The 27,195-nt window shown below is 39.6% G+C and overlaps 1 protein-coding gene across 9 annotated transcripts in view; it reads left to right on the forward strand.

Moving 5' to 3' along the window:
* The window catches only part of LOC115656464 (ankyrin repeat and KH domain-containing protein 1), a 187,357-nt gene that overhangs the window by 24,579 nt on the left and 135,583 nt on the right, over positions 1-27,195 (forward strand). The window lies entirely within an intron of this gene.

The following is a 27,195-nucleotide window of genomic DNA, read 5'->3' on the forward strand; positions in this document are numbered from 1 at the left end:
GTGCTCTGCTGTGGCTGTCAAATACATCTGTAGTCACTTCAATCAGTCTTTGACCTCTGCAAAATAGTTTCTTCTATATTCTTATAAGAGACTTCTTGGTGCTAGCTTTATGTAATCAAAATGTTTTCTCATTTGTAGTTACGTTTGTCACCGTGAGGTATGACAAAAATGTAGGTTTTAGAGCCTGAAAAATAAAATAAAATAAAAAATCAGATTCTTAATAGAAATACTGCCCCTATGTTGTTGAACTTTAATGGAAACAATTACTGATTGGATTTAAATGTTACCTTCTAGTATTTGCAATCAAATATTTGCAGCATTGTACCAGAAAGTGAAATTGGCAAGCTAAGAAATGCAGAAAGTATACAATGTTACCAGTGCAAAGAAAACATATCCCTTTCAAGAAACCATGGTGATGTGAAATAATTATCTAAGTTACTTACAGACACTTGCTGAAACTGGTAAGTTTCTGGTCAAATGGAATTTTTATCAAGGCAAACTTCAATTTAAAATATTTTAGAATTGGGTAGAACAATGACTTCAAGCAGTTTCCTGTTTTAAGAGCATAAGCAGCCTCCCACCAAAAATATGCTCTATGTTTGGGGGAAGGCTGTCATTCATTCAGGCTTTAGGCAACATTTCCAAATTGTGCATAATCTCAAAATATTTCACAGTGGAATGCCCAAACCTATGTTGACCCACTTTCTTTTCTAGCTCCCTGTTCAAACCCTGGGACAGCTTTCCATGTTGTCCCATCAAGGAATTGGTTGCATTAACTGCTGCCAGGAGAAGAATGGGTTACGAGTGAAAAGAAAGTCAGAGAAAGGGGCATGAGGCAGCAGAAACACCAGATCTGTAGATAAGCATGAATTCCTGTGAGCCATCTCCTAGGGACAGACCCTCCTGGTTTTGGGAAAGAAAACAGTCCCTTACTATCTCCTTCAGAGGGTTTGTCTAGACTGGGCTAAGGTAGGGGTGAGGGGCAGGTGTTTAAATGATAGCTAACACATTTTGACTTATTAAAATTTTAGTGTACTTGGGACAAGGTACATTTTAAACACTTCAACACAAGCTAGATGGTTGAGGCAAGCCTAGGGTATGCCATGACTAGCTAATGTGCTAAAATACACCTTGCCTTGTTTATAGACTGGTTTTTAAAATGTTTGCTAACATATTTTTAAAACAGCACACACCTTTTATTCCAGTATAAATATATCCAAAAGGGACATTAAGATTTATCCACGCAGTTTACACCAGTTTAAAGGTGAAGTTTTTTAAAACCAATTTAATTAGTGGTACTAAACCTTGTGTAGGTTTTTATTCAGTTAAGAGTAGTTTCTTTTAGCTTAGCTTAGTTCTATTCATTACTGACTTAAGATAAACTAAGCCATACTTAAACAGGATCAGCGTAATGCAAGAACACGTGGTTTTACACTAGTTCAACTAAAATAGTGCGTAAACATATATAACTTAAAACTGGTACAACTGTCTCATGCACAAACGCTTGGCCTCTGTGGAAGAGAATGTCCCAAGGCACTCTCGCGGGAATTGAAATATTTGACCCATTTGAGTTGTGTCTTTTATGCCAGAGGAGGGTTAGAAGAGAAGAGTGCTGTATCCATCCTGAAGATTTCTGAAACCTGTTGCTCTGGGTGTGTATTTGGAGTGGGAAGGGGGTCTGAATGACTGGTTGTATGAAGCTTCTTGTTCCATAAGCTTTGTGTTTGCACCTGTACTTGTAGCATCCAAAGTTATTTCACAGGATTAAACATAAGACAAGTTAGTGGCCCTGCCAAGATTAAAAAAAATTGTAATGTCAGCTAACACTTTTTTTTTTTTAATTAACACATTTGAAAATGCAACTTATTCTTTAAAAGTAGTTCTAGTCAACCAGTGCGCTCTCTTGTTTATTTCTGATAGTGCTTGGAAGAAGCATGGTTAGAGCTCTTTGAAAGGGGAATGGTAAGTGGAAAAAATGAAAATTGGGTAGGGGATCTGGAGAAGTATGGGAAACAGTAGAAGACTTAAGATAACTCTCTTCCTTTATTAGAAATTGCTTTCCTTTGGTAGACAGATGCTACCTTCTGAAAAGCCAGATCATGTTTCAAGATGTTGCTGCAATGGGGGGAGGGGCTAAGTCACCTGACCTGTAGTAGGAAAAAATGGGTCATGACAAATGCTAGAATATTTTCACTCTAAAAGAAGGGTACAGCTTGACAGCTAAAGGCAGTCTGAAGCCGTAAGTAAAATATTCTGTTTTGTACTCCCCCAGGCAGGGACACTTCCTCTGGAAGCACTGTTCATTTCTGGGGACTACACAGGTCCATACAAACTGGCAGTTCCCTGAAGAACAACAAAATAATTATGGGGTAAAAGTGACTTATAACAAGATTAGCAGAACTAAATTATAGGCAGGGCTAGTAGAAGCACCTGTTATGGGAAGTGTCAAGCACCCTTAAGACCTGTTTTCAGTTGCTTAAAACTTTGCTGAACTTTAATAGTTTGGGTTGAAAATTTCCATGCCAGGTGTCTGCCTCACAGAGAAGTTTTGGGGAAAGGAGCTAAGGTAGAATACATTGAATTGTCAATTTAAAAAGTCTGACCTTTTCTTTGAGAAGCCTTAGCCACCCCTGTATTTGAGAGCAGGGACTTGAAATTTGGCAGGGAGATGGCCTTTGTGTCAGGGATGTTCTTTTGCTATTCCATGGAAATCTCCCCAAATTTGGCCAATTTATAAGGCTGTGAGAACTCTGTTTGCACATACTCCAAGATTCATGGCAGCTAAAATCTGAGAATTGTGTCACTGTGCATGTTCCAGCTCTCAGTTCCTAATGTTGTGTGCCATTCCATGGAGTGACTGAGCATGTTCCATTCCATGGCTACAGGGTTGAAGCTGTTCTGGGTCTAAGTGGGGCTGGTTACTGGAGCTGAGAGCTCTGTTGTTCTCTTAATGACCCCAGTGCTGGCACTCTCACAGGTATAGGAGGAAGCCATCTGGCTCAATTGCAGAGGGGGCAAAAGCTAGACCAGGGTATTGGATGAGATAAAGGAGTATATTGTAACAAAGATCCCGGTGGGGACTGGAACTGGGGTGGTAGGCAGGGATGGAGAGAGAAACTGGAGCTGGGAGATTGGGGGGATGTGTGTGTGGAGATGATTGAGAATGGTTGGACTAGGAGCTTAGGGTGGGTGGTGTGAGCAGTCCAATGAGCAGCTGTAATGGAAGCTCGGACTGACTGTGCAAGGCGACTACAACTTGGATGAGAGGCCTGAGAAGTCTAGAAAATGTGACCAATGAGGGAAGGCTGAAGAAAATTGTTTAGTCTGGAAAAGAGAAGACTGAGAGCGAACATAAGTTTAAGTACTGTACATAAAAGGTTACTATATGGAGGAGGGAGAAAAATTATTGTTCTTACCCTGTGAGGATAGGACAGGAAGCAGTGGACTTAAATTGCAGCAAAGGAGGTTAGATTGGACATTAGGAAAAACTTCCTAACTGTCATGGTGGTTAAGCACTGGAATAAATTGCCTAGGGAAGTAGTGGAATCTCAGTCATTGGAGATTTTTAAGAGCATGTTAGACAAACCTCTATCAGGGATGGTCTGGTCTAGATAATACTTAGTTCTGCCATGAGTGCAGAGGAGTGCTCTAATGACCCCTTGAGGTCCCTTCCTGTGCAGAGTGGACAGGCAAGGAGAGTGGGTGTGGAATGAGGAGCCAGAGGTGGGGAAGAGAGGAGCAGGGCAGGGAACATGTTGGGGAGGAATAAGAGAAGGCTCAGACCACTAGAGAACTTTGAATTATATTCCAGGTTCTAAAGTGTCACCTTCCTCTGTCAGCCAATATCTGTGAAACCCACTTGCAAAATGTCTCATCCCCTCTAGTGCTGGAGTGGATGACAATGTATTGTTGCTATCAGATATTCCTCTAATTCAAGTGGCAGTGGTCTGCGCAGTGGCTCTGAGTGTTCACCACCACATGGTTCATCAGTAGGGAATCAGTAGGATGCCATTTGTGCAGGGCCGGCTCCAGCTTTTTTGCCACCCCAAGTGGCAAAGAGGGGGAAAAAAAAAAATAAAGCCACGATTGGCAGCAGCTCTACCACACTGCTTCATTCTTCAGCTGCAATTCGGTGGCCTGTCCTTCCCTCAAAGAGTGACTGAGGGACCCACGGCTGAAGACCTGGACGTGAGCTGGTGCCTGGAGCCGGCCCTGAATGTGGTTTATTTTTATTTCATTTTTTCAATTTGCAATCTTCATGCTCTTCTTATGTGGCTTTTAACAAGCCATCAGACATCAAAACTTAGGAAATGCTTGTGCAACTTAATTTGGCCCCCTTGAGTGTATACATTGTGATATCCCTTCCTGGCTTCTGGTCCCAGTTCTCTTCCTGAGACCCTCAGCTCCTTATCAAACTGGCAACCAGGGCAGACAAGATCTGTCTCCTTATCCAGACAGTCCCTTTTCCCAGCTGCCCATTGGATCTTTGTGCTTTTTCTAGTCCCAATCTTGCCTCAAGACTCCCAGTCTTTACCTCATTCCCTGCCCCTCAAGCTTCCAGTCCCTGTATTCATCCCGTCTCAATACACATAATGCCTCCCCCTAAATGTCCCCCATTCATGATGGTCAGTTTTTCTCTCCCAGCTTCAGTCCCAGGTTCCTTGTTTTCTAATTACTCCCCTGCTCCCACACTTGTCTATGCATTTGAGAGAGGCTGCTCCACACTAACAGATGTGTCATTGAGAGCACAGGGGAGACAAATTCCTTCCCTGCTCTCAGTTCTGGTGCTGAGCTGGCCCCAAGGTATAATTACTGGCAAAGTTTGGCCTTAGCATACCAATCCTCACAGAGTAGCTATACATACTCCTGCCCAGAGAGTATGGAGTACGTACAGCCACTCTGTGGGGATGGCATATGCACAGTTTGATCCACACCAGGAGCTGTAAAAGGCAGGATCATGCTCAGTGAGGATGCAATCTTCAGAGACTTTTAGATGGTAAACTAAATCTCTGAATATGTGCACATTGAAATTTTACAAAGGCTTGCTCAATTTTGGCAGTATTGCAGGAACAGCAAAGCACATCCCTAACACAAAGGCCACTCCCTGCCAAATTTCAAGTCCCCACTCTAAACCATGGAGACCCTATAGCTTCTCAAAGAAAAGGTTACTAGAATAAACAAATGAGCGTATTTTCCTTAACCTTGTTCTCAGAAACGACTGACCTGTTTTGACTGAAACTTTAAAAAAAAAAAAAAAATCTAGTCTGAGATAGACACCTGGCATGAAAAAGTTCAGCCTAAATGGCTAGTTATGGCAAAGTTTTTAAGCAACTTAAAACAGGGTCTTATGAAGGGAAGTGTTGAATCACTGTAATAGGTGGTGCTTAGCTGAACAAGGAGGAAGGGTAGGGAAGAGACAAAAGGAAATAATCAAAAGTATTTGAAAGATGTGATCACTAAGAAGGGAGAATTATTTTGGAATTATTTCTTCTTAGTTCAGACTGCCATGAGCATATCAGGCCTATGTTTAGATTAATCCACTGGCTCCTAGTCTACTTCCAATGCCAAAATTAAGGAGTTGGTCCTAATTTTTTAAGCAGTTAGTAGATTAGAAAGCAGCCACATCACAGACTGAATTTTTATCTACGAGCCACTGAGAAGGCTGTGCTCCTCTTGGACAGGCACATCATTGAGCCCAGAAGGGAGGCTATTAGAGCTGCAGACACAGCATTCTCTGTTGGATCTGGCCTAGAGAACAGTATTGCAGAGGAGATCAGGTGAATTTAGGGCCTAACCCACTTTAGGAAACATTGCAAAACATTGAGTCTTTCCGTTGTGACACTTGCAGTTTGAACGCCATTCTTGTTTTCCCCTACCCCAACCAGAGCTTAACCTATAAAGGGAGAAGTGTTGGACTCCATGAAGTCCACTAGGAACTTCGCTGTTGATATTGATTTTAGGTGGAACATGCTGAGATGCTGTGGTGATGAATAACAGCATAAAAATAAGATTAAATGGTAAAAGTGGTAGTTTAAAGGGACAAGACATAAAGAGATTCATAGACTCTAGGATTGGAAGGGACCTCGAGAGGTCATCGAGTCCAGTCCGCTGCCCTCATGGCAGGATCAAATACTGTGTAGACGATCCCTGATAGACATTTATCTAATCTGCTCTTAAATATCTCCAGAGATGGAAATTCCACAACCTCCCTAGGCAATTTATTCCAGTGTTTAACTACCCTGACAGTTAGGAACTTTCTCCTAATGTCCAACCTAAATCTCCCTTGCTGCAGTTTAAGCCCATTGCTTCTTGGTCTATCCTTAGAGGCTAAGGTGAACAAGTTTTCTCCCTCCTCCTGATGACACCCTTTTAGATATCTGAAAACTGCTATCATGTCCCTTCTCAGTCTTCTCTTTTCCAAACTAAATAAACCCAATTCTTTCAGCCTTCCTTCATAGGTCATGTTCTCAAGACCTTTAATTATTCGTGTCACTCTTCTCTGGACCCTCTCCAATTTTTCCACATCTTTCTTGAAATGCGGTGCCCAGAACTGGACACAATACTCCAGCTGAGGCCTAACCAGCACAGACTAGAGCGGAAGAATGACTTCTCGTGTCTTGTTTACAACATACCTGTTAACAAATCCCAGAATCACGTTTACTTTTTTTGCAACAGTTTCGCACTGTTGACTCATATTTAGCTTGTGGTCCACTGTGACCCCTAGATCTCTTTCTGCCATACTCCTTCCTAGACAGTCTCTTCCCATTCTGTATGTGTGAAACTGATTGTTCCTTCCTAAGTGGAGCACTTAGCATTTGTCTTTATTGAACTTCATCCTGTTTACCTCAGACCATTTCTCCAATTTGTCCAGATCATTTTGAGTTTTGACCCTGTCCTCCAAAGCAGTTGCAATCCCTTCCAGTTTGGTATTGTCTGCAAACTTAATAAGCGTACTTTCTATGCCAACATCTAAGTCGTTGATGAAGATATTGAACAGAGCCGGTCCCAAAACAGACCCCTACGGAACCCCACTTGTTATACCTTTCCAGCAGGATTGGGAGCCATTAATAACTGCTCTCTGAGTACAGTTATCCAGCCATTTATGCACTCACCTTATAGTTGCCCCATCTAAATTGTATTTGCCTAGTTTATCGATAAGGATATCATGCGAGACCGTATCAAATGCCTTACTAAAGTCTAGGTATACCGCATCCACCGCTTCTCCTTTATCCACAGGACTCGTTATCCTGTCAAAGAAAGCTATCAGATTGGTTTGACAGGATTTGATCTTTACAAATCCATGATGGCATTAAACAAAGGAAAACTAGGCTAAATATAGGGAAACACTTTCATACAGACTTCAGTATTTTGTTGTCTAATGAAGTGGAAATTCCATCACTTAGCAAACTTAAAACTGGACTGGAGAAATCACTGTGGGAAACCAGTAAGCATAGGTCATAACCTAAGAGGAAATCTATCATATATTTTCAGTTTAGTGCTTGGGTGAAACATCTTCTAGTAGTATGTAGACTGAGTAGCTTTGGAAAAATATATAATAGTATGTATTTTTAAACCTGTCCAGTCAAGAACTTTAGCTTGAATACTCTGCTTAAATATTACCCTGTAAATCTAGGTATGAAAATTAAAATTTGGTTTATTTCAGCAATTTGAGCTTTGTGCCAAAGCAGAGGATAGTCATCAGACATAACATAATGTAGTAGATTGAGCGTGGGACCAAGTCGAGAGAGAGATGGCTTCTGTTCCTGGTTTTCACTAACTTGTACTGTGGCCTTGAGCAGGTTAAACTGTGTTTACTCACTTAAAATTGGGAATAGTGTATGCATATTCACCACCTCACAGCACTATTGTGAAGGTTAATTCTGTCTTCACCTTTTGAAGACGTAAGGTGCTAGAAGCACTAAGAATTTTTTTGTGAAACTTTTTCAATTAAATACTACTCAGTATTTGAATCTGCATTGAAAAAGCTGAATACCATTAGGATAAACTAAAGGAAATATGGAGTGTGGTAGCTTGGTGATTAAAAGCTTAATTTGAGGGGGGCTGAAAGAAACTAGCACTGCTGGTGATGTTTCACATACATTCTTACTTGGGTTCACATTTCTGTGGCGGGTTTAGATAAAAATACCGGATCTTTCTACCTTCACTTGAGGCTTCCAAACCATGTGTCCATCATGGATTTTAAACAATACTGCCTAGTGGTGTACTGCTTTGTTCTCTTCCTTAAATTCTGGAGGAGGAAAATGCTTCCTGCTGGCATTACCAGTCTACAGTAACTCCTCACTTAAAGTTATCCCGGTTAACGTTGTTGCGTTGCTGATCAGTTAGGGAACATGCTTGTTTATAGTCATGCAATGCTCCCTTCTAATGTCATTTGTCAGCTGCCTGCTTTGTCCGCTGCTTGCAGGAAGAGCAGCCCGTTGCAGCTACCTGGTGGGAGCTTTTAACCACGGTGGACCGGCAGCCCCCCCCATCAGCTTCCCCTAAGTTCCCTGTGATGCAGCCATCCAGCAGGCTATCAGTTGCTGGCAGTTCAGCTGTCCCTCCCCCCACTGCCTTGGAGCTGCTCCCAGAGACTCCTCTTTGCTGTGAGAGGAGGAAGGGGGGGGGGGTTTACTGTCAGGGTGTCTCCCTGCTCCTGCACCCTGCTTACCCCTTCTCCATATAGAGCAGGTAGAGGACACGGATGGACAGAGACAGAGAGCTTGGGGCAGTAGCTGCTGTCTCAACTTCCTGATCCACTTAAAAAGGCAATGCACTTAAGAGTGGGTCAGCTTACTTAAAGGGGCAGTGCGCATCTCTCTCTCTCTCTTCCCCCCCCCACACACAAGGTGTGCGTCTGTCGCTGTCTCCCCCCTCCCTTGTGTTCGTGCTGCCTTGTGTGAGAGGCGACATTTAACAACGTGTTAACCCCTGAGGGCTCAGCCAGTGCTAGTTCATCATTTAGCATCAAGGCATTCCCTGGGAAATGTACCTCAATCTTCCCCCCTCTAACTTCACCACTTCAACCAAGCTTCACAGTCGTCATAGCTGTGAACAGTATTAAATTGTTTAAAACATATACTGTGTGTGTAGCTGTATATGTAGTTTTTTGTCTGGTGAAAATAATTTCCCTGGAACCTAACCCTCCTCTCCCCCCTTGACATTAATTCTTATGGGGAAATTGGATTCGCTTAACATCGTTTTGCTTAAAGTCACATTTTTCAGGAACAGAACTACAATGTTAAATGAGGAGTTATGTATTTCTAGGCCTTGTGCTGTATAGATTGGACAGCATGGAACATTGAATCAGCGCAGGCACACAGATTTCAGCTATTCCTGAAATGATGTATCTTTCCTGCATAGTGGGCCTTCAGTGTTGTAGTCCTTGTTTATATGGGTTCTTCCTGCTGTAGACCTGTTTGTGATACCAGATTCATAAGCAGCTGGAAAGTCAAGTGCAATGATCAGGTATGTTTGCTTACTGGTAGTGTCTGAAGTTCATGTTTAATCTCTCCTGTCCTTTTTCTACTATGTACCACAAAATAGTGAGGAAGATATGCACTGATAAGTCAGATATGCACTGATAAGTCTGTAGTTGTATTCCTGGATTTGTCTTGAGTGTTTGCAGAACTAGTTTGCTTTCCAAATCCGTGAATGCTCTCAGGACTTAACATGGGCATGCTTATTATTGACTCTGGGATCTATGTCCTGATGACTTGTCCTTTTGAAAGGCTAATGATTCAAATGCTAGAGATGTTTAGTCAGGTGATTAACTGAAAGAGTAATCTGTTTGGTCATTGCATCCTTAGAGTCATAATCCCTGAGTAAATGCTCCCATTTCTGTTTGAGTGACAAGTGGATCACATCTATGCTGGTTGGTGGGTCTGAGTTGAATTAAAAGAATCTGTTAATGTTTCAGAATCTTGTACATATATCTTGACTGTTGTGTGTTTTTTTTTTTTTTATAAAGAGATTTATTTTCAAGAGTCTTTCACTGTTTTACTTTAGCTCACCTTTTCTAAGCGGATAGGAGCACAGTGCCTAGAAGCTTTAATTGAAAATGTGGTGGTTTTGGATTCTGAGTGCTATGGAAGCCTTAAATAAAATTTCCAGTGCAAGAGCATTCCTGTTTGCCATGTAAAAAAACATAGCTTTTATTTACTCATCTCAAAGCATGGCTGATTTTCTCCCTACCCCTACCTCTCCAGGCAGAGGTCTGAAGTCATTCAAATTGTTTAATTAGAATTAACAAGCATTTTCCACAATATTTTTGTTAAATAGTACTTAAATGATTGGATCACATCCCAAAAAACTGATTTTAAAAACTTAAGGCTGTTAAACCAGATAACTTCTGCTTTCTGCGTCATTAGGACCAAATACAAATTGTCTTATCTCATGCTTTGAAAAGTTTTAAGAAACAAGGCTTACTTTACTAATCAGGTTCTGGTGCTGGGAAGTAATCCTAAACCAGAGAAATCTTTCAATAGTTTTCCTTCAGTTTAGGAGACTATTAATAGCACAGCAAGAACAGATTTGAAGTTTTAAAAAAAAACAACACCCTGAAAAGGGAAAGACACTTGGGGACCCAGCCGCACATTTTTACATTAAAATCAAGGCCCTGAGTATTTAAACATAATGGAGTCAAATTCTGCAGCAGCAAATCTTCCATTCCTTTGCAATGTTAATTTAATTAGCTTGTTGGTTTTTTCATAATTGTAGTTTCCTCTGTGGAGATGCAGTAATATCTTTTATGGAACTCCAATAAGGCTGGATATTTAGGGTCTTCGTCAGAATAGTACCAGCTGCTGGAGAGTGGAAGGGAGGGAGCCCGTTTCCACCACAGCACTTAGTTTGGGATGAGGGGAGGGGCATGGTAGGGTTGTGATGTAGTTGTTAGGGCTATATATTTGAATCTATATTGCCTTAATCCATCATATATCCGTCTGGGTGGGACAGAGCTCTGTCCAGTGCCCACAGTTGTTCAGCTTATTCTTAACTTCTGCTTTTAGGGTGGTCCTGACAATTCAGGAGAGCTGTTCTCATTTTTTGGCTCCCCCTTTATGGGGCAGCAGGCTAAGTGAATGTGTTGCTTATGTAATGCAGGCCGCCTTGTGGTTGAAAGTAGCACAGAAAGAGGCGGTACCAAGGTCTTTGGGGGGCAATGTGAGCAAAATGTTGGGGCACCTGGTTGCAACCAAATGGCAGATTCTGCACCCAAAACAAGGAGTTCTACAGCAGTTTTGCAAAATGCCAAATTCCATAGAACATTCTGTCAACTTAAAATCTTTACATGGGGACCCTAATTAAAAGGAATAAACCATTGAAGTACCATATGTTAACAGGTACAATTCATGACTGCATTCCTTATGCAGAATTTTAGGATAGATGCCAGGAGAAGACCTAGATTAAACTGCTACATTCCACCCTACTTCAGTAGGTAGGAAACTAACTGTATTCAGCTTTGTAAAGTTCATAAAGCTCTTTGGGATCCTGTAGATTGAAAGTCTTAATTGAAAGATTTGTTACACAAGACAAGGCTAGAGTAAAAACTTGTGATTATAAATTAGGTTTGAAAGTAGAACCGAGGCAAATCCTAAATGGGAATATGTAATCAAAACCACATTTACAGTGTACAAATTCTGTAATTTTGAAACATTTCAAGAAGTTCATACTTAAATTGTTTTAAGAGTTTGTTTTATCAGTTTGTCTTGTGTGAGAAACTATATGCAGAAAGTTGATAAACTGTTATCCAGCTTGGGAAATCTGTGCATGAGGCCTAAATGACAGATCTTCCCAAAAATTGCTTGCTTCTTCCCTCAAAATAAACTTGTAAGAAGTATGTGCTGACAATCAAGCATTGAACAAATGCAGGAGTAAGTATGGATAAGGAATCAGTTCACCTCTAGAACCTCAGACTCCTGAATTCTTGCTGAGGTCTTACACAGACAACTGATGGAATGGGATCCTATTGATCTACATAGCTGTTTATATTCAAGGAAACAGAACTGAATGGTATGTTGCCAGCTTGGTGCCATTATAATGTATAATCCCCCTGGCTGATAGCCTTTTAACCAGGACTGGTAATCCAGTGGTATTCATGCATGTATTGTAGGTACTAAACAGTGTGAAGCCAAGCTTGTATAAAATTATGTTGGAACCTTATTAGTAAAGTAACCAGCAGGACTTCATGGTTGACTTCCTCAGAAATCCAATCTATGCCATGTCCTTGTAGGAAGAGGTTAGAGCCCTCTATTGTAAGAAAGTTAGTGGGGAAACTTAGAAATATTGTTTGAGGGGGAACAAAGAATCTGTTCAGCTAAGGACAGGTTCTTTGGCTGCTGACATACAAGTTTGAGATGAATCCAGATTAGAATTCAGAGGAGCAACAGAGACATCTGTAATCAATCAGAGGAGAAAGCTGCAAAACAGGGTGTATGGAAATCTGTAAAAACAGGTAAGGGGACCTCTGTAGCTTCTAGAGCTCTTGGCAGATCTGCATATGGTGATCATATTATGTATGTTGAGAGGTAATCAGAAGTAGTAGAACACCAATCTTTTTTTTTTAATGCTAGTTGTCCATTAATTCTGTCTAAATTCAGTAGCTGGCTAGGCAATCAATGCCTGATGGTGTTTGTAAGTCTTGGTGGGTATGAAGAGCACAGTTATGTCACATGGGCTGGCTATATTTTGGCAGCTAGGGAGAGCACAGAATGCCCCATATTATTCCATCTTTTAAATGAATAGATGGAAGCATAAATCAAACATGCTAGTTTTATTTCTGTCCAAGGTCAAATTGAAAGAATGGGTTGAAAATATTTAGTGGTTCTAAATAGCAGTCAACTTAGATTGATCTGACAAGATATTTTTGTAAAACTAACTTGCTGGGATTGGGGAGGGTGGAGGATGAGAGAGAGAGAGTAGTCAGCATGCTGGTTTGAGGTCAGTAATGTTCTAAGACTTGCAGTCCAGAATTCAGTAAATATTTTGGAGAAAGTGATTAGTTGGCCAGCCACTGAATATTAATCATGGCAAGATAAATTTGATAATATATTGCGCAAGAACCTGATTTTTCAAAGGTGATGAGTACCTTTAGATTTCACTGATTAAAACTGAAGTTATAGATGCTCAGCACTTCTGAAAATCAGGCCCTAATTGGGTTGAAGCAGCATTCCATTGAAAGTGGTGGTCAAAGTAGGTGGGAATTACTAAGTGAGATCTCTAGGGATTGATTCCTTGCTTATCCAGACTCTCTCAAATGCCCATGACATTTCAGTTGTTTGCAAGGCTGTAGTTTCTGCTTGCATTTATTTTAATGTCTTGATGCAAAATTGAGCTTAAAGAACAAAAGACACTGCAATTGAAAGTTTGTTCCATACATGATGAGTGAAAGTAGATGTTAACAATTAGAGGTAAGGATCTAGTATGTTGCTCGCAATAAATTCTATCAGAAAATGACTTGAATTTAAATTCACAGTGTATGTATTTGTTCCAGTTTACTCAATGTAGATATTTAAAATGAAAGGGATATTAGCAGTAACATGAACAGAGATTGGAACATGCCCTCACTGATGGAGAATTGACTTAGTAATTGGACAAATGCATCACTCTTTGGCAGTGTTTCCAAGGTCCTGTTTTTGCTTGGTATTACACACTTTTGTGCAGAAAATCTATCTTCAAATTTATTTTACAAATTTTAAATCTGTGACATGATGGGGGGGGGGGGAATTCAGCACAGCAGAAATACTTTTACTGAGCGTTAGGTGGTGGTATAATTCCAGTGCACACTGAAGTTTGGTTAAACTGCAATTTATAATACAAAATTGCCAGTGTGCAGAAGTGTGTAGTAGCTCTTCCTGGCAGTTTAGAAACACGTCTTATTTGCAAGAATGACTCTGAAATCTGCTTAAACTAATTTACAAAAATATCGTTTTTACAACTTGTTCTGTGATATAGTACTCCTGTGTTCTGTGAGGGAGTAGTTTGAATTAAAATAACTATATATTTTGAAGCAACTAAATAATGAAACAGTACCTATCAATAAAAATCTAGTAGGCCTAATTCTAATTATAGTTCTGTTGGATTCTGGGGCTATACAATTAAGATACTCTACTATTTTTATTGATTGTACCTTGAATACTTTTGCCTTTTGAGATACTGATCTATTATAGTGACTTGTTCATTCTCTCTCTTCACTATCTAAAGATTCAGAGTGGGAAGGAATATATGGTATGTTATATTTTAAAATGTTTGCTTTATTATATCAGCAACTATCTGAAGTCTCTTGCATGTAGTATCATTAATCTTTTATTTTTGTAAGCATACTATCATAAACATAAGTAGTTTACAGGTTTCTGCATGATTAAATGCTATAGGTTTCTAACCTGATAGGCCTTTTCTGGTGTAAATCAAATTAACATCAATATTTGGAAAGTGCTTCTGTTCCAAAGACTACATTTTTGTGATGGCAGCCCCTTTCACTAAGCTGCTTCTTTGAAGAGAATTTAAAATTTCTCTTGTAACCATAAACTGGTAGAATATATGTAATACACAAAAGTAAATTTGAGCTGTACTGTTTCCCTGTAATGGTATGCTCTTTTCTTGTAATCCAGCAAAGTTAAGGTGTTGAGATGTTGGAATGGTCCTAAAGCTTCCGCCTTTTGAAAAACACCCCCCCCCCAAAAAAAATAAAATAAAACCAACCAAAAAAAAAACCCCACAACCTGAAATGTTAAACTTAACTATGGTAACTTTCTCAAACCTGACTTCAGTCATCTACTTCTGTAAGGAATCTGCTTTTCTCAGCATACTTTTTATTTGAAGACGTCGTTCATCTCTTCATTTTTAAGGTATAGCAATATTCACTCTTTCTAGGATGTCTTGTACTGAATTAGTAAAGTTAGCAAACTCCTTAGACAAACACTGTCTGCAGAATATAAATCTCACTGCTTTTCTCCATTCTGTAAAAGTGTTTAGTAGCTATTTGTAAGCACAATATAATTCTGTGCCATTGGCTAACTGTGCAGTTACGTTTAAAATTGTTTTTTAAAAGTACAAGCAACTCTATTTTTCCTTCTAATTCCAGTTAATAAAGATAATTTTGTCTTCATTTTTGTTAAACTTAACTCAGACCCTGTTTCTACAAGACTGAGTCTTTGTCCTCCTCTAATAGTAGTCAGCTATGGGGATGATTTTTTTTCTGGAAGAATGAACAAATATCAATTTTCAGTGGTCCTAATAATGTAATGTGTGTTAGGGTTTTCAACCCCCACCCCTTTTTTTAAAAACAGCAGTGCTTTTGCAGATGCTGTAAATAAACAGAAAACTGTTCTCCTGGCAACTACTCATCTGCTTTCCAGAGAAGCACAGCACATCATGACCAGCACTTTATTTATAGGCCTGTTTTATTTGCTCCCTGACATCAGATGGTAATCAACTTGTATCAGAATTAAAACATCGGGTCATCTTTTAATTGTATGTTTTTCCTGCATTCATAAGTCTTAATAGTCACAAACGCTATTTTGATTATAATAATAATCTAACTCCTTAGGGAAAGGGGCACTAAGGGTATGTCTACATTGCGAAGTTGTCGACAAAACTTCTGTCTTTCGCGAGTATTTAAAGCCCCCTTGCGAAAGACAAGTTTTGCCAATGCAAGTGGCACTCTCTACCAACAAAGTTAACACCGCTCGTGAGACTGGGAGTATTTTATCGGCAAAAGTGCCAACAATGTACTGACAAAAAGCATTTACACGCTGACTTGTTGCTAAAAGATGCGTGGTGTAGACAAGCCCTAAGTGTCAAACCTCTGAGATATGACAGCAATGATCTGAAGCTGTCATGTCTGTAAGGCTTTGCACTGTCACTGGTAAAACTTTTGTCGTTCAGGGGTGTGAGACACATTTTACCCCCCGTCCCCCAGGGAGTGACAAAAGTTATACTGACAAAGCTACCGCCTCTTGTTTGGGGATGGATTTATTTTGTCAGTGGGAGTGCGCTCTCCTGCCAACAAAGAGCAGCTACATGGCACACCTTTTAGCGGCACAGCTGTGTCACTAAAAGGTGTGTAGTGTAGACATAGCCTAGGAGTGCTTTGTTCTAGACCTAAATAATTGTGAATTGGCTCAGTGTGGAAATGATTGGATCGGTCATTGTTTATAGGGAATGGAACTATTTGTCTTAAACCTTCTTTAGTATTTACTACAGAAAGATTCTGAGGGGCAGAGAGGTATGTGAATGTTCAGAGTTGGTGGTCTGCCTGCCATTAATATTGAGTATTCTCAAACCTCTTTGCCCCTCAGAATCTTTGTGTAGTAGGTACTGGAGAAGGTTTAGGACAAATAGTTCCAGTCTCTGTAAAATGGAACAACTTGTTATGGTGTATATACCTTTTCCTCCCCACCCTTTTCTCTGTGCACATAATAAAGGTCAATGGGCTGAGGGAAAAGTCAGTCTTAGTAGTGACTCTTAACTTGGACAATGAGATCATGGTTTGCAGCCCTCAGATTGTCTATAGTTCTCCAATCAAAATGCTGCTTTGCAGGAATATGTTTCAATCTGTAAATTTTACCCAATCTGGACATACAATATATTGTGTGGACTTCAGAACTTTCTGAAGTTTTAGAACCATGATCTCCAGCCTTTTTACGCACAAGATCACTTTTTGAATTTAAGATCAATCCAGGATTTACCCTGCCCCTTCCCTGAGATCCTGCCCCCTTCATGCCTTCCCCTTCCCTCCATCACTCACTCTCCCCCACCCTCACTCACTTTCACCGGGCTGGGGCAGGGGGTTGGGGTGTGGGAGAGGGTGCAGGCTCTGGACTGGGGCTGAGTGGTTCACTGTGTGGTGGGGGGCAGGAGGTTGGGGTGCAGGAAGGAGAGGTGCAAGCTCTGGGAAGATGTTTGGGTGCAGGGGTCATATGTTCACACTGCACCTAATCTCAGAATCCACTGGGCATTTCATGAGTTCCACTTTTTAGTAGTGTCATTTGTGGTTTATAGATCTAAAATTCTTTAGGGATTGTCCCAAATCAGTAGTATTCTCAACTGTGAGTGCGCATTGGTTGAGCCTGAGGTAGGAGGTTGGGGTGCAGAAGTGAGGGGTGCAAGCTCTGGCAGGGAGTTTGGGTGCAGGAGGGGGCTGTGGGAGGGGATGCGAGGTGCAGACTCTGGCAGTGAGGTGCTTACCATAGGCAGCTCTTGGTCAGCGGTGCAGTGGGGCTCAGGCAGGCTGCCTGCCTGTTGTGGCAACATGCTGCTCCCAGAGGTGTCTGGCTGCTGGCATATCTCTGTGGCCCTGGGAGGCAGAGGTGGCAGTGTGATGCCCCTGCCCCAGCACACCCCCCCCCCAGCTCCCCAGGGGCGGCAGAAATGTACCAGCCGCTTCTGTGAGCGGCGTGGGGCCATGGCAGGCAGGGAGCCTGCCTGAGCCCAACTGTGCTGGATTGAGCTTAGCATCTCGACTAATTTGCTTGGAGCGGCACTTGAGCGAGCTCGGAGGGACTCAGGACTACTCGGTCAGGATTGGAAGTGACTTGTAGCAGCCGGAGATCATGATTAACTGGCAGAGGCTCCAGGATCTACCAGTTGATCATGATCGACCGGTTGGTGACCACTGTTTTAGAATAACCATATCTGCCAGAACATGTGTGTTTCTTGATGTCTAATAACAAATCCATTGTAAATATGCATCAGGTATAATTTTAAGATTGACATGATAAGAGTTAACACTGCTTCTGTTCAGATCTCTCTTGAAGGGAGCTTTCCTGCAACAGTGTGCCAGAATGTGTGATACGTCTTCCATTGACAATATCTTGAGCATTTGGATGCTCACTTTTATATCTGTATTTATTCTAGATTTGGTTAAGAAAAAATTAGTTAGAAAATCCTTTTATGAAAAAAACACAATATTCCTTCAAGGTTAAAATTTGCTTTACTAGAACAGTGTTACTTTGGAGCTCATAGCGTTCTCTGCAAAGCCTTAGAGCAGCTACTTTGATGAGAAGACTTAATGTACACGTGTTAAATAAATGGTTACTGTAACTTAAGAGTTGTGGAATCTGCCAGTAGGGGGTAAATTGTCGGTTCTGTCTTGGAAGCAATACTTCTATTTGAAACTAGGCTTAGTTAAATATGGGGAGAAAAAAATGTTAAGATCTTTGCTTCATTTTGGACACATACAGCTAAAATTCTGGTAGCTGTTGCTCTGGAGCCAAATACCTTTCCTATAGAATGTATTTTATTTGCTTCACTTGTTTGCCCTGTAAGTGTTTGTACTGTGCAGTAGCACGTAGCTATAGAAGTAATTCTGTGTTTTGGTTTATGACTTGAGTGCATGATATGTCAGGATCAGTTCAGATAGTAGCCTCCATGGCAGCATCATGAAGTGAAAAGAAAAAGATTAATAGCTCTACCCCATTTCAAGTTGCAGTAGTTTCTAACACAGCTTTTCCATTGTCTAAATGGTAAAATACCAAGCACGATGGTGGGTAATAGGGTGAGATAATTATGAAGTCCTGTAAACCATTATATGTGTTTACCATCTAGACAAGAACCACTTTCTGGACAAGGTATGTTTTCAGACAGTCTTGTAATTTGCATCTTATACTGGATCTCTCCCAGTCCCCCTCTTCCCAGCAACCTGTGCACATTCAGTTTTTCTAATTTCTTTTAAGACAAAATTAGAGCAAAGATTAAGAGTTGATGCTCTCTGGCCAAGGTGAAAAATAATCAGATCTTAAAAATTTGCTTTTTATTTTACTTTTATTAAGTGATCTTGATGTATAGTCTTAAATTGCTAGTCAGTATCTTTTTTGTTTTTCCAAATTGTTACAAGAATTTCAGAATATACATAGTATTTTCCTACTCTGATGTTTCATACTACATGTTCATCTAGTCAAGAGAAATCACAGAGCCTCTAGCATCCTTTGTGAGAACACCACAAAAGTGATAAGTAAATACCCTGTGCCATATATGCAGTCAGCAGCATTTTCTGCTGTACTGAACATCCTCAAGTCAAAGTTGCAATGCTTTAACTATCCTGGGCTCCTCCATCAGGGTTTGTGGTGGCAGGCAGCATCTCAAAAGACTTGAGTGTTTTGAGAAACTGTCCAATGAGTGCATGTTAAGTATAAGTGGTTGATGTAATATTGACTGTGAATCTCATCTGTTTGCTACAGTAACTGCTGAGGGAAGAGAGGTCCATTGGATGCCTCTGGTTATTCTAATTCATCAATTTGACTACAGTTGCTAGTGATTATCAAAAGGTGTGAGAAAATAAGTAGTGTGTGACAATGCAGATGATGAATTTATTTTGTTTTGCAATAAATAACTAACATGATGGTTTGTGTACATTCTAAATTTTATGTCAAAAGATGTGAAAGAAAATCAGTTGGAGATCATGTTTCCCAGGAGAATGCATTACCCACCATGTGTACAAGCCAATAGTTAGTCCTCAGAAAAACAAATTGCAGCTGCCAAATACTAATGGAAAGGTGGTTGTCTACTTGTCTTGAAGTAAGATGGAATATCTTTGCAGATTGTCTAGAAGTTTGATGGGGCGCTGGGCAGTGACCAGCAAGGAGGTGGCACTGGGCACAGTCCATGAAAATTTGCATGATATTGACAGCATATTGACTCTCTCGCTTGCTAGAAAGTAACACGCTGATGTGAAGATGTGCTAGGAAACTGCTCCAAATAATGAAGCCAGTAGTGATGGCATTGATTCTGTGCAGAGGAATTAATGCTTTTCAGTTGCTGAAGTATAGGAGGGAAGCTGGAAAACTTTTTTGTCCAACTGGAGTTTTGTTGGCAAAATTTGAATACTCCAGAAGTGTTACATACTTGAACACTGTACATTTTCCAAGCATATGTGATTGATCTGTTTGTTCCAGTTTCCATTTACAACCTAAATATTGGTGTTTGAATATAAAGAGGCTTATGTTCTAAATGGGTTTGTGCATTTCTGAAGTAATTTATTCCAATGAAGAAATGAAAAAGATGGTATTTCCATCATTTAATAGCTACAAGTCAGTACCCTGGGAGAAAATAAAGACACTGTGAGTGATTGGTTTTTATCTTTTGGCCTAGTGCACATAAAAATTGGAAACTGCGTGAGAACCAGGGAGATGCCAAAGTTGCTTTTCCTTAAGCACTTTACTTTTGAAAAGCACCTTCAATTAATAATTATTTAAAATATCGAAGTATGGTGCATTAATAACATGCTTGTGGGGTTATGTATAGGAAACATTCATAAGTTTGTACTTTAATATTAGAAACTGAACTTTTCACTGACAATGAAATAACTTTAATGATAAATGCAAAGTGATTAAAATCATTGTCACCACAAAATAATCATAATGTTTATTTTATCTTTACAAAAATACTATAGTCAAAAACACACTTTTTAATCAGGAGTAGCAATGAAATCCGTCAGTTTTAAAAAAGTATTTTGAATATTGTTCATTATAAACTTTAATCTAAAATTATAGTAGTACAAATTAGATGGCTTTAATAAACTGATTTAAATGAAGAAAAATCTGATTTAAATCACTGCACTTGGGCTTTGACTTTGTTCAAACATTTAATAGCGAAGGGTGATGGCAATTACTAGAACCAACAATTTAGTCTACAGTAGTCAGGCAGTTCTAGTTTATAGCTTGAATTGATAGCCACCTGCTTTGGGTGTGGCTGGAAGTGTTATAAGATGCAAGGTTGTTAGTTATTTTGGAAACAAGGGCACATTGTGCATATCAGTAACAGACTGTCTGGACTGGGTGTCATGACATGTTCTCCTACTTAAGACAGGAATAGAAAGATTGTTAAGAAAAGTAACAGTGCAAACTCCTTTGGGTTGTCTGCATTGAAAACCCGTGATTGAATATATGTTGGCATCTTAACATCAGTTTTATTTTAATGTTACTAATTTTTAGGTATAACTGGACCAAAGGAAATTCAGTTATATTGATACTTGACTGAGAGTAGCCATCCTAACAGATGAAACTCCATGCAAATTCTTTTTTCTCTTGACAGTGTCTTTAATGCAGCAGTTTGCTTTCTAGATCTGTTTGACCACAAACGGTAATGAAATTGAGATATGGCAGTGCTCTGAGAACCATTTAAAGTACGTAAAGACACAGAATGATCAAAATTTTGTATGCCTAGTTATGTATAAAACGACACTTTCTAAATCGATATTGAAATGAAATACCAGATTATTTTACTAGTTCAGTAAAGTCAGGCTAGATAAAAAAAAAAATTAAGAATAAAAAAAAAATTGGACTTTATTTTCTTTTTTTTAAATGTATTTTAAACTTATACAGGCCTAAAGTTACTATATTAAAATAGTTTAAAAAATGTTCAAGCTGCACATGTTTGCTTCCAATGTTTGAGAGAGAGAGCCAAAACACTGAACTGGTGGAAGTCATTGGCCAGAATTTGTGAAGAGCTAAACTAGCTTTTGACAGATACAGAGAATATTTTCACTTCAGTTCAATGATTAGTTCAGTCAAAGTTGAGAAACTGGGAGTTGAAAGAACAAGATTTTTTTCCCCTTTTATTATAAAAAGTTTTTATATGAACACTGGTATACTAGTAACTAGTTCACACTTTTACTGCTCAGTACACTTGAAGATGTTTAGTTGTCCAGCTTTAATTTGAAGGAAAAAGTGTTTTCTACATCAGGGGTCAGCAACTTTTCAGAAACGGTGTGCTGAGTCTTCATTTATTCACTCTAATTTAAGGTTTTGCATGCCAGTAATACCTTTAAACATTTTTACACACTCTTTCTATAAATCTATAATATATAACTAAACTATTGTTGTATGTAAATAAAAAAGGCTTTTAAAATTAAATTTAAAATGCAGAGTCTCCCGAACTGGGGGCTAGGACCTGGGCAGTGTGAGTGCTGCTGAAAATCAGCTTGTGTGCTGCCTTCGGAATATGTGCCATAGGTTGCCTATTCCTGTTCTACATGCATATCTTGTTCTCTGCGTCTGAAAATACATGTCAATTTTTATTCGTTCTATTAGCCATCCAAACAGATGTTCAGTACAACTGTTTTATTACACATCAAGGGAAACTGATTACTCTAAGTGTTAAAGAAGTACTTCTGCAAATTTAAAAGTTAATGTATGTTAATGAGACTAATGGACATCAGCTTCAAAAAAGACTACAGAGCACCATCCATTCGTAAACAGTTTATGAACATATATGGGAATAATTTCATTTACTATTAAAATGTAACCGTCTCTGTGGGATGGAAGTTGCTGCTGATTAACAGCAGACAAACAACTATCCCGGGACAGAAGTAGAGATCACTTTTCTGAATATTTTTGCAGCAATATGCAATGCATTTTTCAGAAAGCTGCAGGTATTCCCAGTTGAAATGAGCACCCACACTGACAGTTTTTACCCAATCATTAATAGTTTACATGGACCAAATGACTTACCTTGATATTTGCTTTTTATAGAGCTTAAAACAAACTAAAAAATGTGGAGATATCAGAATACTAGATTTGTTGTTTTAGCTTGCACTAGAGTGCACTATTTAAATCAAAGTGGTGTAAACCCTCAATTTTAATATTTAATTAAATAATTTTAATGTATACCAGCAAAGGCAGGTAAACTTGATTTTAATCTAGCTTTGCATTTGTACTACTTTTCTTAAAGAGAGTGATTACTGTTGGTTACCATTCAAACATGCCGATTTGCAACTAAATACAGCTTTTACACTAAATTTGGTTATTTTTAATAACCAGGAGGATATAATATATCATAATTATTTAACCAATTATATAGTTTAACATACATTTCTTCAGATTTGGTCTGTACTTATGTTAAAAATTGACTAATAAACAACAAATGCATCAATTTTTCACTCATGATTTGTGTCAAGCTGCATTTGGATGGAAATTGGAACTTTAAAAATGCACAAAGCATTTTAAATTTGTTTTTAATAGTTAAGTAAAACTACCTTAAATGTGTTGGATACATATGGAAAAGTATATCAGAACATGCTTTAAAATTTAAAATTAAAATTTGAGCTGAATAGGTTTTCCTGCTAAAATCTTCTTAAGTTATGATCTAAGCCTCTCGACTTGTAGCTGGCTAGGATAAATTATTACACAGTTACTTGGCTTGTAAAAGGAAGTGACATATCTTGCAGGAAATGAAATTGCACAGCATTACACTAGTCAGAACTGGTTTGCTACATTAGACTTTTATGCTATATTCCATAGTAAACTTAAGGTACAGAAACACTTCCTTTTCATATTCCAGTGTAAATTGTACATTACAGGCTGTGAAACCTGTAAAAGCTTAGTGCCTGTGTGTTTTTGTTCGAGGTAGCGGTGTGTGGAGTTTAGGAGCCTGCTAGACAAGGCTGAGGGCTTCCTTACAAGGCTCTAGCTTGCCATCCTTTTGATTCCTAATCCCTTTAGGATCCTTGATAAGGTGGCAGGGCTAATTCATGTCGGGCCTCCACTTGGAGGAGTCAGCACTAGACTCACCGGCAGCTAGTTTATGCAAGCAGCTTGAATGCTTCCCTTTTAATGCAGTGGTGTGCATCTCCTGTTTGGGAGCGTGCAAGCCACTTGCACACATTAAAGTGACCAGAGACAGCTGCTGGTGAGCCTGGTTCCCGTGCCATTGGGCAGGGCTGGGGGCAGTACAGTGATGCCGAAGGAGCTGCCTGGTCTGGGCACTGGTTCCTGTGAGCAGCAGCCCAATGTGCTGCTGCTGTCATCACTGTCCTTCCTGGCAGAGCCCTGCAGCTCCATGGATATACATTTTGTATCCACACAAGGCTCTAGGTGTTTGTACACAAGTGCAAGAAGTTTCACCCATCTGAGTATTTAATCTGAGTGCTTGGTATTAAATAAGAATATTGCAATAATAGGCATCACAGAAACTTGGTGGAAGGATGATAATCAATGGGGCACAGTAATAGCAGAGTACAAAAATATATAGGAATGATAGGGTAGGTCACACTGGTGGAAGAGTGACACTATATGTGAAAGAAGACTTAGTAAAAATCTTAAATGTATCAAACCTCATCATAGAATCTCTATGGATAGAAATTCCATGCTTGGATAATAAGAGTATAGCAGTAGGAATATACTCCTGACCAGGATGGTGATTGTGAAATGCTCCAGGGAGATTAGAGAGGCTACATAAAACCCAATAATAGGATTTCAACTATCCCCTGATTGGCTGGGTATGTTACCTCACGATGGAATGCAGAGATAAAAATTCGAGATACCATTAATGACTGCTTCTTGGAGTATCTAGTCCTGAAACCTGCGAAGTGTTGCACAGGATCTTGTCCAAGAGGTGAATGTAGCTGAACTGCTCAGTAATAGTAACTCTAATATAATTAAATTTAATATCTTTGAAGGGGGGAAATACCAAAGAAATTCACCGCAATAGCATTTGTCTTCAAAAGGGAGAATTTCATAAAAAGGTTGTTAGTTAAATAGAAATTTAAAAAGAACAGTCCCAAGAGTGAAAAGCCTGCAAGCTGCATGAAAACTTTAAAAACACCATAATAGAGGCTCAAATTAAATGTATGCCCGAGTTTAAAAAAAAAGAGAGGACCATAAAAAGGAACCTTGGCTAAACAGTGTAAAAGAGGTGGTTAGATAGAGAGACATTTTAAAAACTGGAAGTCAGATCTTACTATGAACATAAACTCTAGCAAGTCAAGTGTAAAAATTATATATATAAAAAAATAAAATTAGGTAGGCTAAAAGAGAATTAGAAGAGCAACTAACAAAAGACACATGTTACAAAGGGATCTCACAAAACTGCGTGACTGGGCAACAAAATGGCAGGTGAAATTCAATGTTGATAAATGCAAAGTAATGCATATTGAAAAACATAATCCCAACTATACATATAAAATGATGGGGTCTAAATTAACTGTTACCACTCAAGAAAGAGATCTTGGAGTCATTGTGGATAATTCTCTGAAAACATCCTCTCAATGTGTAGCAGCAGTCAAAAAAGCGAACAGTGTTGGTAATCATTCAGAAAGGGATAGATAATTAGACAAATTAGGGGTTGGGCCCAAAGAAACTTGATGAGGTTCAAAAAAGATCTATTAGCATTGGGAAAAGTACAGAGAAGGGCAGCAAAAGTAAGGCATGTGGAACAGCTTCCATATGTGGAGAGATTACAAACGCTGGGACTGTTCCTATTGGAAAAGGAAATAGACTAAGGAGGAATATGATACAAGTTTATAAAATCATGACTGGTTGGAGAAAATGAATAAGAAAGTGTTTACCTCTTTGCGTAACACAAAACTTGGGTGCCACTCAATGAAATTAATGGGCAGCAGGTTTAAAAGAAGCATAAGTAAGTATTTCTTCATACAATTCAGTCGACCCCTCGAACTCATTAGCCAGGGGATGCGAAGATCAAAACTATAACTGGGTTCAAAAAGAATTAGATAAGGTAATGAAGCATAGATCCATCAATGGCTATTAGGGTACGTCTACACCACCCATCGGATCGGCGGGTAGCGATCGATTTATCGTGTGTAGTGTAGATGTGATAAATCGATCCCCGATCACTCTCCCGTCGACTGCTCAACTCCAGCTTGGCGAGAGGCAGAAGCAAAGTCAACGGGGGAGCAGCAGCTGTTGATCCCGCGCCGTGAGGATGCAAAGTAAGTGATTTTAAGTCGATCTAAGATGTATCTACTTCAGCTATGCTATTCTCGTAGCTGAAGTTGTGTATCTTAGATCAAACCTCTTTGTCGTCGTCGTCTTCCCCCCTCCCCCCCCGTGCCAGGGCATGATATGAGCATTCATCCACAAAACCATCATGAGATATTCACTAGAAAGGCTGGAAAGGTATACAAAAATTGTTCATGCCAAAACAAATTTCAACTGAATGAAAGAATTGTATATACTGTAGGAATAATATATAGATGTATTCATGTTAACTTATATAAAAGCTTGCATAAAATAAATTACACCAGTCTTTCCCAAGCACATTCATGTTGAGCAAGGTTATAAAAAGTCTAGTTTTCCACAAGAAATCAACTAGATACAGTAATTTGTGCTACCTTTCTCTTGGTAGTAGGCTAGGTTTTTTCGAGGTTATTTAGATTAGTTAGGGGACATAACCAAACTAAGTGATTGGACAGTTTGTTGGCTGATGAAGTTTAATGTGGATAATTGCGAAGCAATGCATTTTGGAGGGGAAAAATTTGTACTGTTCATACATCTTTACAGGATTCTAAATTAACTATAGTAATGCCTAGGTTCCTTTCCTGAGCTGTGATACCTCAGTATCTGTGTTTTTTGACCACAGGTACGTATTGCGTAAACAAGAATTTAAGATGTTTGAGTAACGGAATGGAGAATAGTATCAGAGGGGTAGCCGTGTTAGTCTGGATCTGTAAAAAGCAACAGAGTCCTTTGGCATCTTATAGACTAACAGATGTATTGGAGCATAAGCTTTATGGGTGAATACCCACTTCGTCAGACGCGTGTAATGGAAATTTCCAGAGGCAGGTATAAATATGCAGGCAAGAATCAGTCTACAGGGTAATGAGGTTAGTTCAATCAGGGAGGATGAGGCCCTCTTCTAGCAGTTGAGGTGTGAACACCAAGGAAGGCAAAACTGCTTTTGTAGTTGGCTAGCCATTCACAGTCTTTGTTTAATCCTGAGCTGCTGATGTCAAATTTGCAAATGAACTGAAGCTCAGCGGTTTATCTTTGAAGTCTGGTCCTGACTTCTTTTGCTGTCGGATGGCTACCTTTTAATCTGCTGTTGTGTCCACACAGACTGGAGAATGTCTGTGGCTGTGACTGACTTGGTTGCACAGACCTCATTCTGACACATTTCAGTGGGTGGTGCTTTTATCCTGGTGGTGCCCATCTCCTCCCTTGGACCGCTTTGAAGCGGGGAATCATTATAGATAGTATTTTACAGATGGGAAACTGAGGCACAAAGGCTGTGACCTGCTCAGGCTCACACAGGAAGTCTGTGGCACCGCAAGGAATTGAACCTGGTTCTCTCATATCCCACTGGGCCATCCTCCTTCCCCTGGATGGCGAACAGTACAGGAAATAATGAGCCATAAATCAGTGGTGCAGCATAATTGTGAATATTGTGTGAAGCACTGCTCGCCTCATCTCAAAAAAAGATGTGGCTCAAGACTGATTAGGAGCCCAGAAAAACTCTCAG

The sequence above is a fragment of the Gopherus evgoodei genome, chromosome 8 (genome assembly GCF_007399415.2).
Source record: "Gopherus evgoodei ecotype Sinaloan lineage chromosome 8, rGopEvg1_v1.p, whole genome shotgun sequence".
Taxonomy (NCBI): domain Eukaryota; kingdom Metazoa; phylum Chordata; order Testudines; family Testudinidae; genus Gopherus; species Gopherus evgoodei.